Source organism: Rousettus aegyptiacus, unplaced genomic scaffold (genome assembly GCF_014176215.1).
Source record: "Rousettus aegyptiacus isolate mRouAeg1 unplaced genomic scaffold, mRouAeg1.p scaffold_m13_p_3, whole genome shotgun sequence".
NCBI classification, from domain to species: Eukaryota; Metazoa; Chordata; class Mammalia; order Chiroptera; family Pteropodidae; genus Rousettus; species Rousettus aegyptiacus.
In genome coordinates this window covers 85054240-85069226 of record NW_023416306.1, presented here as the reverse complement: position 1 = coordinate 85069226, position 14987 = coordinate 85054240, and positions in this window count along the sequence as shown.

Sequence of the window (14987 nt, the reverse complement as noted above, 5' to 3'; positions counted from 1 at the left end):
TTTAAACCATCCTGTGTGGCAAAGACAGAGGGTTATTATACTTCCCCATGATAATGGCTCACATTTGTACTAGGTTTTACAGTTTATGAATAATTCATGCAAACATTACCTCAAAGTTTCCAGGTGCCTGATTATAGAGTTCCCTCAGGACTTTTCTAAAAATATAGATTCCTAGAAACCCATAGTTTGAGAATTGGCAGTTGGTGAATGAATCTGGTCTGCAGAAATGTTTATTTGGTTAGAGTTTTAGGGGGAAAATGAGTTTTATATCCTTAGATTCAAATACATTTGCCTATGCTGATTCTGATTTTATTTATTTATTTATTTATTTATTCCCGACTCCTTATAAAAGAATTTTGAATCTAGAGAATATGTCAGATATCATCCAGCCCCAAGCTTTTCCCATTAAGGAATGAGTACCCTCAAGAGTACAAAATCCCCTTCTGCCACATATATATATATATAATTTTTTAAACAACTTGGAATATACTGTGGAATCAAATACAAAATTTGCATGGAATTTTTAAGGCAGCTTCACATTTCATTTGATTAGTCCTACCCACACACCCCATCATTTGTGTCATTGGTGAAGAAACCAGGCCTTTTAAAGGATCCATCTGGTTTCCTGCTCCTTCTTTCACTGTTATATGGCTGCAGAATTAGGGCAGTCCCATCCAGGCCCGTGTTGAGCATCATTTCAGGGAGTTTGCATCTGCATTGAGATGATTAGCAAAGTCTCCTTCAACAAAATCATGACCTCAGTTTGGAGCTGGCAGCAGTCCCTTTTTCTGGAATCTTAAGGACTTATTTTTATAATAAAGTCAAACTGGGAAATAGCTTTTTCCCAGTGCTTCTGAGGATAAAACAAAATAAAACACATTGACAAGGCATTAGGATAGACTGAGGTTAAGTTGAAGTAAAAACTCAGCTCTGGAAAACCTTTCCAGTATGTAAAAGGTTGTTGTTTTGGAATCATTCAGAAATATTTTAAAGTGTCCCTGACACTAGAGGTGGAAATCAAGGACTTAGAATAAGATATTAATGTGGAAAATTTTGGAGTGGACTAAGTGTCTAAGGCAAGAATTGATAATATGGGGGTAGGGGTTCAGTAAAGACTCTGCGTTTGATTATAGTATATAAAAGGGGGAATTTTATTTACTTTTTAAATCATCTGTTTAATCATGTAACAAATACCAGGCCCTGTACTGGCCTCAATTTTGTAAAATGACTAAGACAAGATCTGCAAATACCAGGAAACGGAGAGAGCCTGGAAAAGATAGCCTTCAATAATAATAATGTCTACTGCAACAAATGCTAGAGCAGAAATCTGTACAGAGAGGCACAGCCAGTGAAAACATCACCAAGGATGTCTTGAAGCTTATGAGAAAAGCTCCCACACAAGCAGTAGAGTGTAGTGGAAAAATCACTTGCTCTGATGTCAAAGAGACCTGGATTCAGACACTAGCCTTGCCACATCTTAGCTACATGACCTTTCTGGTGTTGCGCTTTCTTAACTGTAAAATGGTTCGAATGATCCTTACCTCATCAAGTTGAGGATATAGATCAAATTAGATAATTTGTGGAAAATGTCTAACACAGCACCTGGCCCAGATTAGATGCTTAGTATATGCTAGTGTATATTATGATTTGGTCTTCTAAGTAGCTGCATACCAGGAAAATCTTAGCCTGAATTAAAAACACAAACATTCTGGTTGCTGATATGTATTTTCCTCCACTGGAAATTGTAAGTTGAGGTAGCCTTTCAGAGACAACTTAATTCTGAAAACATTAACAAAACAGAGGACATCCCTGGGCAGGAAATCAACCTTCCTATAATTCATTTCTAGCTTCAGTAAGAACTAGGATACTCATTCATAGGTATGAGGTGTTTTATGAGACTTGCCCATCAATATGCAATTTCCCTTGTTTAATAATATCAATCTCCAGGATCCAGTTATCCCACTTTTGGGCATTTATTCAAACAAATCCAAAACACTACTTCAAAGAGACATGCGAAACAGTATGTTCATTGCGGCATTGTTTACAATAGCAAGATATGGAGGCAACCTATGTGTCCATCAATAGATGAATGGATAAAGAAGAGGTATATATATACATACACAGATACACACACAATGGACTATTACTCAGTCACAAAAAGAATGAAATCCTGCCATCTGCAACAGTATGGATGAACCTAGAAGGTATTGTGCTGAATGGAGTAAGTCAGACAGCAAAAGACAAATGTCATATGATTTCACTTATATATGAAATTTAAAGAAGAAAATAAACTACCAAACAAAAAAGAATAAACTCATAGATACAGAGAACATTTTGATGGCTGCCAGTTGAAAGGAAGGTTTGGGAGATGAGTGAAAAAGGGGAAGGGATTAAGAAGTACAAATTGGTAGTTATAAAATAGTCGAGGAGATATAAAGAATAGCATAAGGAATACAGTCAATAATATTGTAATAACTGTGTATGGTGTCAGATGGGTACTAGATTTATCTGGGCGATCACTTCATAAGTTATATATGTATATACATATATATGTCTAATCACTACATTGTACAACTGAAATTAATATAATGCATGTCAACCATTATTGAAAAATTAAAAAATTATTAAAAAATGATATCCCCAGAAATAAATCCACATCTATACACTCATTTAATATATGACAAAGGAGACAAGAATATACAATGGGTTAAAGGCAATCTCTTCAATAAATGGTGTTGGGAAAATTGGACAGATATATACGAAAAAATGAAAGTGGGCCACCTTCTTACACCATATACAAGAATAGATTCAAAGTGCATTAAAGACTTAAATATAAGGTCTGAAACCATAAAACTTCTAGAAGGCAGTAAACTCTCTTATATTACTACTAGTAATTTCTTTTTGGATATGTCTCCTTGGGCAAGGGTAACAAAAGAAAAAATAAACAAATGGGACTACATCAAACTAAAAGTTTTTGCACACCAAAGGAAACCATCAACAGAATGAAAAGACAACCTACTCAATGGAAGAAGATATTCGCTTATGATACATCTGATAAGGGGTTAATGTCCAAAATATATAAAGAACTCATACAACTCAACAACAATAACAAAGAAAAATCCAATGGAAAAATGGGCAGGAGACCTGAATAGATATTTCTCCAAAGAGGAAATACGGATGGCCAATAGACATATGAAAAGATGCTCAAGGTCACTAATCATCAGAGAAATGCAAATTAAAACCACAAATGAGATATCACTTGACACCTGTCAGAATGGCTATCATCAATAAATCAAAAAACAAGTGTTAACAAGGATGTGGAGAAAGGGGAGATTGCAAATTGGTACAGCCGCTATGGAAAATAGTCTGGAGGGTCCTCAAAAAATTAAAAATGTGTCTATCTACCTTTTGACCCAGCAATTGCACTCCTGGGTATTTATTCAAAGAAAACCAAAAAACTAATTCGTAAAGATCAATGCATCCTTATGTTCATGTCAGCACTAGTCACAATAGCTAAGATATGAAAACAACCTAAATGCCCATCAAGAGATGATTGGATAAGAACTTATGCTTCATGTATACAATGGAATATTACTCGGCCACAAAAAAAATGAAGTCCTACCATTTACAACAACATGGGTGGACTTAGACGCTATTATGCTGAGCAAAATAAGTCAGACAAAGACAAATACCAGATGATTTCACTTATATATGGAATCTAAAGAACAAAAAGAACAAACACAGACTCACAAATACATAGGATGGTCTGGTGACTGCCAATGGGGAGGGGGATTGGGGAGCTGGGAGAAAGGGGCAAAGGGCTAAAGAAGTACAAATTAGTAGTTGAGAGATGGTGACAGGGATGGGAGCATGACATAGGGAATACAGTCAGCAGTAACGTAATTGCTAGATGTAGAGCCAGAAGGAAGGTAGAGTAATCAGAGGGTTAGTTTCATACACTATATACATGTCTAACCAATGTGCTGCATACTTGAAACTAATAATTAAATAAAATGCTTTAAAAAAATGATATCAATCCCCTGTTTTAGATGGATATATAACCATCTAATTAGAGGTTACATTTATCAGCACACTTTGAATATTGTTATAACCATATGACTAAATTCTAGCCAATAAGATGTGAGCAAAATGTTTTCTCCCACTTCTGGGCTGTGCTTCTGGAAATGCAGATGTTCTTCCTTGGCCTTTTTCACTGCCTGTTGGCTAGAGCAGCATTATTGGACCGAGTGATGGAAGCCACATGTTAAAGATGTCAGAGCCAACAAAAAAGCTCTGGACTTGTTTAGTGGGCCATCATCTGGACCATAATTTGAGAAAAAACAAAGAAACTCACAGCTTGTTCGATCGCATATTTTGAGATCTTTCTTAAGCCTCTTAGCCTATATCCTCATCCTTGAGAATTTAGTAAGACTGAATGGGATAACATATGGAAGCACCTAGTTCAGAGCCCAGAACAAAGTAGCCACTTAGTCAATTGGTGTTGGAGTTGAATTTTTAAAATTTGAAAATGTAATAATGTGTATTGCATGAGAAAAGTATTTAAATTGTGTGGTAAAAAAGATGCAGGATTCAAAAAAGAATAGAATATGGTCTCTCTAAAAACTCACATTCTAATAGGAGAATTAGATTCTGTATTTCTTCTTCTAACTTCTCCGCAGCGTTATTAGAAATCAACCATTGCTACAAATGGCAAAAACAGTGGGGACTTCACAAAAGGCTCTCAGCTATTCTCTCCTACTTCCCGAAATTTGAGGTTCCTTCCCACCAAGGAAGCTACAACATCCCAAGTTGAATTCCCACCATTTAAAAATAACAACTCACTGTTATAACATTTATTTCTTTGTGGCACAGTAGCAGATTGTGTTGGTACGTATTTCAGAGAGAGTATTTAAGTTTCGCACGCCATTTATACCTTGTGGAAGTCTAGTTTATCAAACTGATGAGGTACATGAGACTTTAAAAATAGATGAATTTTATCTGGGGGGAAGGAAGTTAAAGGAGCACTGGGTTTAGGAGAGTGTTCAGAAATTGCAGGGGTAACAGTGACTGGCAAAGATGCCAAGAAGCACAAGCAAAAGTTTTCATTCATTAATTGAGAAAAAAACCTGAGGGACTTGTACACAAAGCTAGACCACACAGAAAAAGAGAGCCAGCTTTGTTCTCCAGTGAGAAAGATGAGGCCCTTCCTAGTCCTCCAATCTCTAGGAAGGTACACAGTGGTCCCCATGCTTCTGATCAGGGCAAGGGCTCTATCGGGTCAGAGATTTTGCACATTAAATCATCTGGGGAGCTTTTAAAATGTTTAATGCTGAGGCTGCACCTCTATTCAATTAAGTTTTAGGGGTGAGACCCAGGCATCGGAATCTTTCAAAGCTCTCAAAGTGATTCCAGTTTGTGGCAAAGGTTAATAATATGTGTTAGCTGTTTCAAGCTCATATTCTCCAGACCCCTCCCAACAGGTCTAGAAACTGGTTACTGGCTCACCTGACATCCAGGAGCAAATAACCAGCACAGTTCAATCCCAATATTTTCCTAGAATTTGCTGAGAGATTGGGTGACTTCAAGATGAATTTCTTAGTTGCACTATCTCTTAGGAGGAACAGGCTTCAGACCAGGTTACTGCAAAGAGTTGTGCAGGTTGTGCACAGCACATGGATGCCTGCCAAAGGAGATGAAGGGGTTGAAATTACAGCCTAAACTCTGCTTACCAAATCATAACCCTGACCTTGGACTTGGTGCAACTAGGAGAAGAGGTGCCTATTTCTAATTTTCACAAAGGAGCTAAAGGGCTAATAGTGTCCCTGGTTCAGGCCTGCCTTGAGACAGAAGCAAAGGGAGATTTCAAAACCATCTGCATCAAAATTACCTGGGATCTTATTAAAACACAGATACTTGGGCTCTCACGCCAGACCTAATGAGTCAGATCTCTGGGGATGGGGCCTAGAAATCTGTTTGTTAACAATATCTCAAGTGATTTTCATCAAGCTGAAGTTTGGTGACCACTGGCCTAGGGTATGGGATGGTCTTTCAATAAAAATAAGTTGAAGACCTTCTACATGATAGGCCCGGGCCACCTTTCGGTAGTACAAGAATAAGACCCCATCCCTTCCTCAAGCACCCTGAGCTACTGGGAGACACAGATGAAAACTGTGGGTCTCGGGAGTCCAAGCTATGACCACTGCTGGGGTTCAGATGGGTCTGGCACATTCAGAGAACCAGCGAGCAGACCCAGAGATATCTACAGGAGGGATTGAAGCTCCTCCCAGGAACAGTGTCATCCCAGTGGGTAGGAGCCAGGCACCACAAGCCCGAACACTAACAAAGCCTCTATTATCAGAAAGGAGGAGTGATTTGGAGGACAGCTTAGTGTATGATATGTGTTTGCTTGTAGACCAAAGCCCCAATGCCTAAACCCTGTTTATGTCCTATGGTTATATATCTGAGTCCCAGGGAAAGCTGGGAGCTTGTGCACTAAAACTGAAAAAACAGTTTCCCTGTAATATATGTAAACTCTTTGAGCAGAGGGAATATGACGTCAGGACCCCATCAGTTGAGCATACACCCTAAAGGGTGTGTATGCTCTTTGCCACTGGACAGAACAATAGCTCACAGCTTTGGCACCTCCTGTGTTCCTCCTTGGCTGCAGGGGGAGCCTGTGGTGCCTGGTGGACACAGCTGTGCCCAGGTGAGGGGGCACTAACAGAGAGGTGCTGGGGCAGCAGAGGAGGGACCACCTGCAGGCACCAGGTGAAGACAGCTAGAATTGTCTATGAACACAAGAGACCCACAGATACTTGGAGAGTGTTTTTTTGGGGGTGGGGAGGCTAGGGTCAGGTATTAATGGCATTAGTAGGTGAGAGGGGGCCAGTGGTAGGAGCCCTAAAAACACGGGTAACAGACTCAGAAGATTTTGGCTTCATTTCTTATCCCTTTTTCAGTGAGGATGTTGCGCCTAAACAGGGTATTTTCTAAGTTGTAGACCAGACCACTTGAAGGGTCCCTGAGGTGTGAGCACTGGGATGGGGCAAAGCGTTGAGACAGAATAACCCTAGATTTCCTAAGAGGGAGAAAATGAAGAGGAGAAAGTCATTTCTGCAATTTCCTTTGCCCCTGCCCACCACGATCTCATGTTACCCTGGCCCTCTCTCTCTTTGCTCCAGCCATGCAGATCTTCTCTATGCTCCAAGACAACAGTCTCTTTAGCTTCTTATCCCTTAAACATGCCGTTTTGGATGCTTAAAATGCTTATTTTCTCACTTTATCTGGCCAACTCTTACTAATCTTTCAGGTTTCAGCCAAAATGTCACTCACCCCGGTGGACCTTTCTGGTGGGCCAATTTAGTAGTGCAGAAGACATTAAATACAGTCCATAAACTCAGATGTGGAGAAAATGTAACTTTTTGGGGTGATGGAAACTGAATCTCAGTTTTAGTTTGGGTTCAAACAATAACTTGTACTTGGATCAAAATTCCAGGCATCTGGTCACTAGTCATCTGTTTGCCCAGGAATCTATCTATTAAGATAGATAGAAGATGTCTGTACCAACAGTCAGGGGCTTTCTTGGCTGTTCCAATACCAAGTTTGCGCTTCAATGCCAAGTTTGGGGCGTGGGGATTTTTACTAGGCTCTCTGTGATCCCATGTGCCTGGATCTAATATGCAATTATTTTCCTCCTTGTTTCTCTTACTTCCATTCTGGAGGAATTATTTTCTGGTTCAGGGAGAAGTTGCTCTTATCTCAAACCCTATTCTGCTCGATGGTTGCTGAATTATTTCCCAAAATTATTTCCCAAAATATTGTTCTTTCACTTTGAAAGAATAATAGGAATGAATATCCTCATAAATTTTGTTAGATTAAAAAATTGTTAAAATTTTGCCAGTATTGTTTCCTCACCTCTAAGTATTCCAGCCTAAATCTTCTGATGATAAGAGCATTCACATACATAACCACAACATGGCCACATCTAACAAAATTATTTAATATCTAATTCATATTTGAATTCCCCCCACATGTTCTATTCCAATAATTTTTTATGCTTAAAAACAAAAACCAGGATCTAGTTAAGAGCCATACATTGCATTTTCTCTTTATATCTTACTCTATTTTAATCTAGAACATTTCCTCCTGTTTTTATGTTGTTGTTGCTTCATGATGCTGACTTTTGAAGGATTCATGTCAGCTTTCCTAAAAGACTCAGAGTTTGGAAACAAAAGCCAAAGAACTCTTCTCCAAGCTTTCCTTGAGGCAAGAAGTTTAATAACCAACCTATACTGGTTTCCTCAGAATTGAGGGTTTCCTTGACCAAAGGAATTTTAGTGTCAGAAGCAAAGAAAAGTCTTGAACAAACCAGGCTAAATTTGTTACCCTCAAGGAAAAGAGACACAGAATTGGATATTTGCTTGAATGGTTGCAAGGCACAGGTTAAGATTCTAAAAACAAAAAACAAACAAACAAAAAACCCAGCCACACTTGATCAATAAATGCTTTCCTAGCACCCTGTGATTACTTTTTGCAACACTCATCATATTTTTGACTCCATTTAGTGTCTAAATTTTCCAATAATCAGTAAACTCCATGAAGGCAGGGATATGTATGTTTTCTCATTACTCTAATCCTCATAGTTCTCATACATATCAAATCTTTATTAAATATTTATCTAATGAAGAAATAATTTAATGATTTCAGGTATTACAAAATTGAATGTATAAAGTAAAACTTGGCATCTATTTTCTGAATGCCTAGATAAGAAATCTTTAAACAGTAAGACTGTAGTCCTGGTTGGTAATCTCGATACCTCTAATCACTGAATGTTAATCGATTATGCTGCCACATAGAAAGCTTAATGAGCATCTGGTGTGATTGTCTCGGCCATCCAGCAAGGTTCTGGATGGTTTAAGTAATCTTCAAGATCAAATTCAGACCTTAGCTTCTAAGTCCTCAGAGGCTTAGTTCAATGAGGGGATAGATAAGGGTAGAGTGTATCTGAGAATCTGGAGCCACTTAACTCATCGGCTAAGCAGCACTGGCCCATATGCCAGAGTCCTAAGGAAATCAATTACACTACAAGAAAATGCAATTAAATCAGGTAGAAATTAAAATAATAATTCTACTCAGTCCTTGTCCCACTCTCCAGATTTGAACCCCTCTGAGCCATTAAGTGATTTGTATTTGAGAGGCCAGGAAGGAGGGGCTGGGATTGGAAGGTCATTGAAATATGGCGTAATTCCAGACCTAGCTTGAACTTCGCATTGGCTCAACGTCAAGTCTGGCCTTTGGGAAGTCTTCTGAACTGGGGATTTGGTAACAGTCTTGAAGTAGCATTGGGTACCTGATTGTAGAGGATTCAGTTGGAGGCTGATGTGGGCTGGGGTCTTGAAGGGCCCAGTGCCTAGGTCTGGCAAGGGTCCAAGAGGAAGACACCACATTTCAATGTATGCTCTCTAGTTTCTTTCTCCATCCTGGGCTAATTCATAAAGGGCAGTAATATTTACTTCAGATGCTCAGAGAAAAGGGTTTCACAGTCACTACGAAGTAGCAAAGAAAGACTTGATAGACAAGAGCATTTAGAAAAGAACTTCCTAACTGTGAAGAAATTTTGAAAATACGTGGTGAGATATTGTCTTTTATCCTGAGCATCAACAGAGTACTTTTTGTGTCCTTCACGCTAGGGTGGGGGACTGAGATAGTGAAAAGACACCCAAATATTGTAAAGGAGATAAAGGAAATGACCATTCATGAAACAATTCCCGTGTGCCATGTACATGACCTCATTTCATCTTTGCAGCAGTCGCAATGAGGTATTGTTTAAGGAAACAGGTTTAACAAAATCAAATGACTCGTTAAAGGTTATATGACTAGGATGTGGCAGAGTATGAATTGATACCTGTGCTGTCTGACTCCAAATCTACCCCTTTCCCACTATACCGCACTGCGTTCTTCTGGAGATGCAATAGGACTGAGGCCTAAAAGCCTGAAAAGTGGGAGCATTATTAAATCCAGGTGAAGAACACAATCTTTGCTGCCACGCTATTTGAAGGGCATTGGAAAGATGTTTTTGCTCCCCAATTTTCTCTTCCACATCCACCACGCTCCCTAAAATGCATTGTTTTGAGAGGACTATTGGGGTCATGCCTCTCATAGCCATTCTAAATGAACCAGTCTAATCCAGAAGTGATGGGGCGAGGTCCTCTGTACTGGCCTCTCTGTCACCTCCATTCTGATATATTCCAGATGCTCTAGCAGCTCCATTTCTCAGTATTAGCTGTGAACTTGAGAGCTTTGTGTTTTAACTTCTCTTTGGCTTTATTGTCCTTCGCCCTTTGGGGAGGGGGAGGGGTGCAGATAGCCTGGAGGAGGGCCAGATTTTCCATTTTGCAATCTCCAGCCACAGCTGCTAAAGAAAACTTATATTGTGTTTTATTCAGTGGGGAAAACATGTTTTGTTTTGCACTCTTGTGTAACCATGAAACATCTGGGGTAATTTAGCTTAAAACTTCCCTCCAGTGTCACATTTGGGCTAAGTGACATAGAAAAATGTTCACCTTGACTGTGTCACATGCGTTTGGGTACATACCCCCCAGGGAGTAATACTGGAGTAACAACCGGAACCCTTTAAACTAAAACCCCACTGCCTTTATCCTGTATCACATTGTCCCTTGAAAATGGTCAGGGCCCAGAAAATGGCATTTGGGCACTCAAAATAGGGAAACACTTGGGAGGGCTGCGAAAGAACTTTTCAATACTTTCATCTGGTGGTTCTCAAACTTGAACGGTCATGAGAAGCACCTGGAAGACTTGAGAAAACTCAGATGGCTCCCATCCTCAGAGTTTCTGATCTAGTAGGTCTAGGGTAAAGTCCAAGAATTTGCATTTCCATTAAGTTCCCAGGTGATGCTGATGCTACTGGTTGAGGGTGGAGAGCTGGGGGGCACATTTTGAGAATCTCAGTTTTAAACTGTGGTCGACATAAGTGAGAAATTGAACACAATACTACATGGGATTGGCAAAAACTGCATACAGCAGCAATGTTAAGTTTTATGCTTTGTGTTTTTTTTTTTTTCTAAATGAGTAAGAATTGGTGCTAAAATGAGATGACCACATTTAATCTTGCTGATAGGAGGACATTTTGGTACAAACTTTCTAGAAACTAATTGGTAGTAAATAAATATTTATAAACATTGATCTAGTAACCCTACTTCTAGGTATTTCTAGGGAAATCAGAAATATACACAAAAAATAAGGTACCAGGATATTTACAGCAGATTTATTTGAAATGGTAGACACTTGGGAATCCCAAAAATATCCACTAGTTCATAAATTATAATAATATTCATACAATGGCATATTATGCCACCATCAAAGTACTTAGGAAAAAATCTTAATGATTGGAGGAAATGATCATGATATACTACTAATTGAAAAGCCCACAGCACAGAGCTATATATGTAATATATCAAACACATTATATGTATATACTTCTATAAGGAGCATATCATCTAAAGAAACACAGAAATGTTAACAGTGATGAATTCTGGATGGTATTATATTTGTACTATAGGTGTGAGTCATTTTCCCCATACTTGATCTTCTAAAATAACATCTCACACACATAGCCTCACCCAAATTCAAAGGGGCTGTTAGGCTGCCATATTTATACCAAATGATCCCACCCTCCCAGTGATCAGTGATTGAGACACCTAACCCAAGGTGAACCTCTTAGAGGCTGCATTACAAAATTGGACTGCTAAACGCCAAAACTGGTTAGTCAGCTGTGAGATATGTGTAGACCTGGGGCTGGTGGCCATTGCAGGTTGTATACATGTAGAAGAGGCTAGTGTGAATCTACGGCTCTGCTGGTTATTACAGCTTCAGGAGGTAAGCAGCACGTGCAGGTGTACATGCACACACAAATCCTCCTTAGAAAGCACGGGCAAGAATAAGTTATAAATATCAAACTGTAATCCTTTTGCCCCTTTTCCAACCATTTTTCTTTTTTACCTTGAGCTAATTAGAAAGTTTCTCTTCCTTTGTAATTCTGTGTAAAATTCACAGGTGACTTTTATTTGTTTATTAACACATGTTTGTTTTTTCTTAATCTCTAATACTAAATGATTGTTGCTTTTATTAATAGGAAAATAATGCTAAAATTAAAGCATTGTGCTGCAGCTGCAAAAAATAGTTATTCGCTGCAAAGTTTCCTGGTTGATTACTGGCTCTCACCCTCCACACCTTATTTTTGACACTTTGAGATTCAGAAACTGAAGCAGTTTGGTACAAAATCCAGGATACAGTTTAAGTTTGGAAAATGTCTTGTCCTGTACTGAGCTAAGCCCTGTCATTTCCCCCAGAGGTTCTTTGAGGACCCCAAGGGCAAAGACTGATGGTGAATAAAAGATACAGAGTATGGTTTCACCACTGATTTACAGACTTGAAAATTGGAATGAGTGAGTCATCAGCAATGTGAATTGGGAAGATTGCTGCACAGCAGCCCACACAGTCATAAAAATTCTGCTGCAATATCACAGTAGCTCAACTGTGGCTTTTCATTTTTAGAAATGTGAGTGAATGCCATATAGTTGGTTACCACTTTTTGTGACATGTCAGATTCATGTGAAATTGCTTCAACCCCAAAGGGTAATACAATTCAGGAGAAGGCTATTTGGAATAAGCCCATTAGGTGATTCTTATCCCTCTCAAGGTCATCATCTCATCCCCTTTTTGGGAATTACATTCTTACTAAAGTATCATTGGAATTGATCCTAAGAATTTTTAGATATGCTGTAAGATCTCTGGAGGAAGGGCTGATTCTGTCGTGTTTGATTTTAACCCTCAGTTTGTTGAGTGAGTGAAAAACATTCATGTTATGCTAAGAGATGAACCTAGGGATTGAATATTTGGAATTAACTTCCTGAGTGGTTCAGCTTGGGGACCCAGAATTGTGGTTTAGAAATCTGGGATGATGTTGGAGATAAAGTTGTGATACAATTTAAGGTCTCCCAAAGTGTGTGTGTTCCAAAAGGATAAGAGAGAATTGTGAAGGAGGAAGAAACTAATAGCACTTTAATAAAAGAGGAAATTTAGACCAGAGAGGTTCTCTAAGCAGAATCGAAGAAAGCTGTCCTGTCTGTGAGCAGAGTGATTCGAATTTGAAACCATGGAGTGGATTTGTGCCTAGAGAGAAAGAGGATCTTATCTAAGACCTGGGAGAGAAATGACTCTTAATGATGGATTGTCCAATGATGAATTGTCCAGCAAAGATAACCTAAGTCTAAAGCTGCAGTAGACCCAATTTTAATAACAATTACACTCTGCTATCCCTTAGCTGAGATAAAATGTCACATACAGTAAATTGGATAACTATTATGACAGAAGAGTAGGAGGATGAGGGTTAAGATGAGGAGGGAACAGGAAAATACTGATTGCCTTTTCCTGAGGGAATCTTTACCACTACATATGCATCAGGTAGTGTTTACTGTATAACACACTATCCCACAGTGTAATGACTTAAAAGACAACCATTAATTTATCTCATAATTCTGTGGATTGGTTGAGAAGTCCCCCTGTCAGGACAAGCTTGGCAGATGCTCTGGGCTTACTCATGCTTCTCCAGCCAGCTGGCATGTCAGTGGTGGCTGGATGTTTTAGGATGGCCTCACTCATGTTTGACATCTAGAAGGTTCTTGGCAAGGGTCTGGCCACATCTCCATATGACCTCCTATCCGCTAGCAAGCTAACTTGAGGTCATTCTCATTGTAGTCCCAGGGTTCCAAGCATAGCAATAGGCTGAGCCTAGTGCTCAAGCATTTTCAAAGTATCAGCTTACATCACCTTTGGTAATGTCCCATTGGCCAATGTGAGATATATGGCCAAGCCAGATTCAAGGAGTAGACAAATAAATATCACCTCTTGATGAGAGTGGAAGAATTTGTGGCCAATAAAAAATCTACCACAAATAGATAGTAGAGTTGGTAAAGAAATAAACCAATAAATCCTTAGAACTATAGGGAAAGGGTTGGAATATCAAAAAAACAGTCCTTGGCTAATGAAATTATTCATTTCCTAGGTGCTGTTAGCAAAACAGTGTCTCGATGTCATTTAGTCCAGCTGCAAAATACTCTGTTTAGGGACAGCCCTGGGTTACATTATCTCAGAGCCATTTTTGAGGATCTGAGTAGAACTGCAAATACCACCTTGAAACAATCTTGGAAGTGTCTTAGATGTCTGGGATTCATCTGTTCTGGAACTAACCAGGAAGAGGCCATTACTTTGGAATTCCTGAAAACCTATCTCGCTGATTCAAGTAGGAAAGAGGACCTACTTTTTCTTTTTAAGGGCAGGAATTAAGAGCCAGGAGGTACAAAGAGTAGATGGGTGAGTAGCAATGATAGGATAGGTTAGTTGTTTGAGCTGGGGTCAGGAAAAGAAAGGATATGAATAATAAACCTGTTCCCAAAGGTAAGTGATCAAAATTAATAATAAACTGGAGCATATGACCTGGAGAAAAGGTTAGGGAACATTTAGAGAACAAGTGGTAGAAATTTGATAGTCTCTCGAAACAGTTTGAATTTTTTTTTTTTTTATGACAAGCCAGTGAAGATTCTAATCTCAGTTATGCCACTAGTGTGTTAGTTCTGTGACTCGACAAATCACCTCTTTTAGTTTACTCATTGACAAAATGAGGGATTTTGACTGGATAATTTTTCTAAAGTTCTTTCCAGCTCTAGCATCTTCCAGGAAGCTAGAAAAAGCATCTTCTTTTTCTTCATGGAATCTTCATGAAGGGAATGAGGCGATGTTAGTCTAGGAGAAATCCCCCTCAGAGAGCATTGGAACAGGCATCATAGAAGATTTGAAATCTCCAGAGCTTTAGAGACACAATGGATCCCTATCACTCATTCAACAAATATTAATTAAGGGTCTGCTATATGTCAGACAGAGAAGTCAGTGGACTACAGCAGCTTACTCTT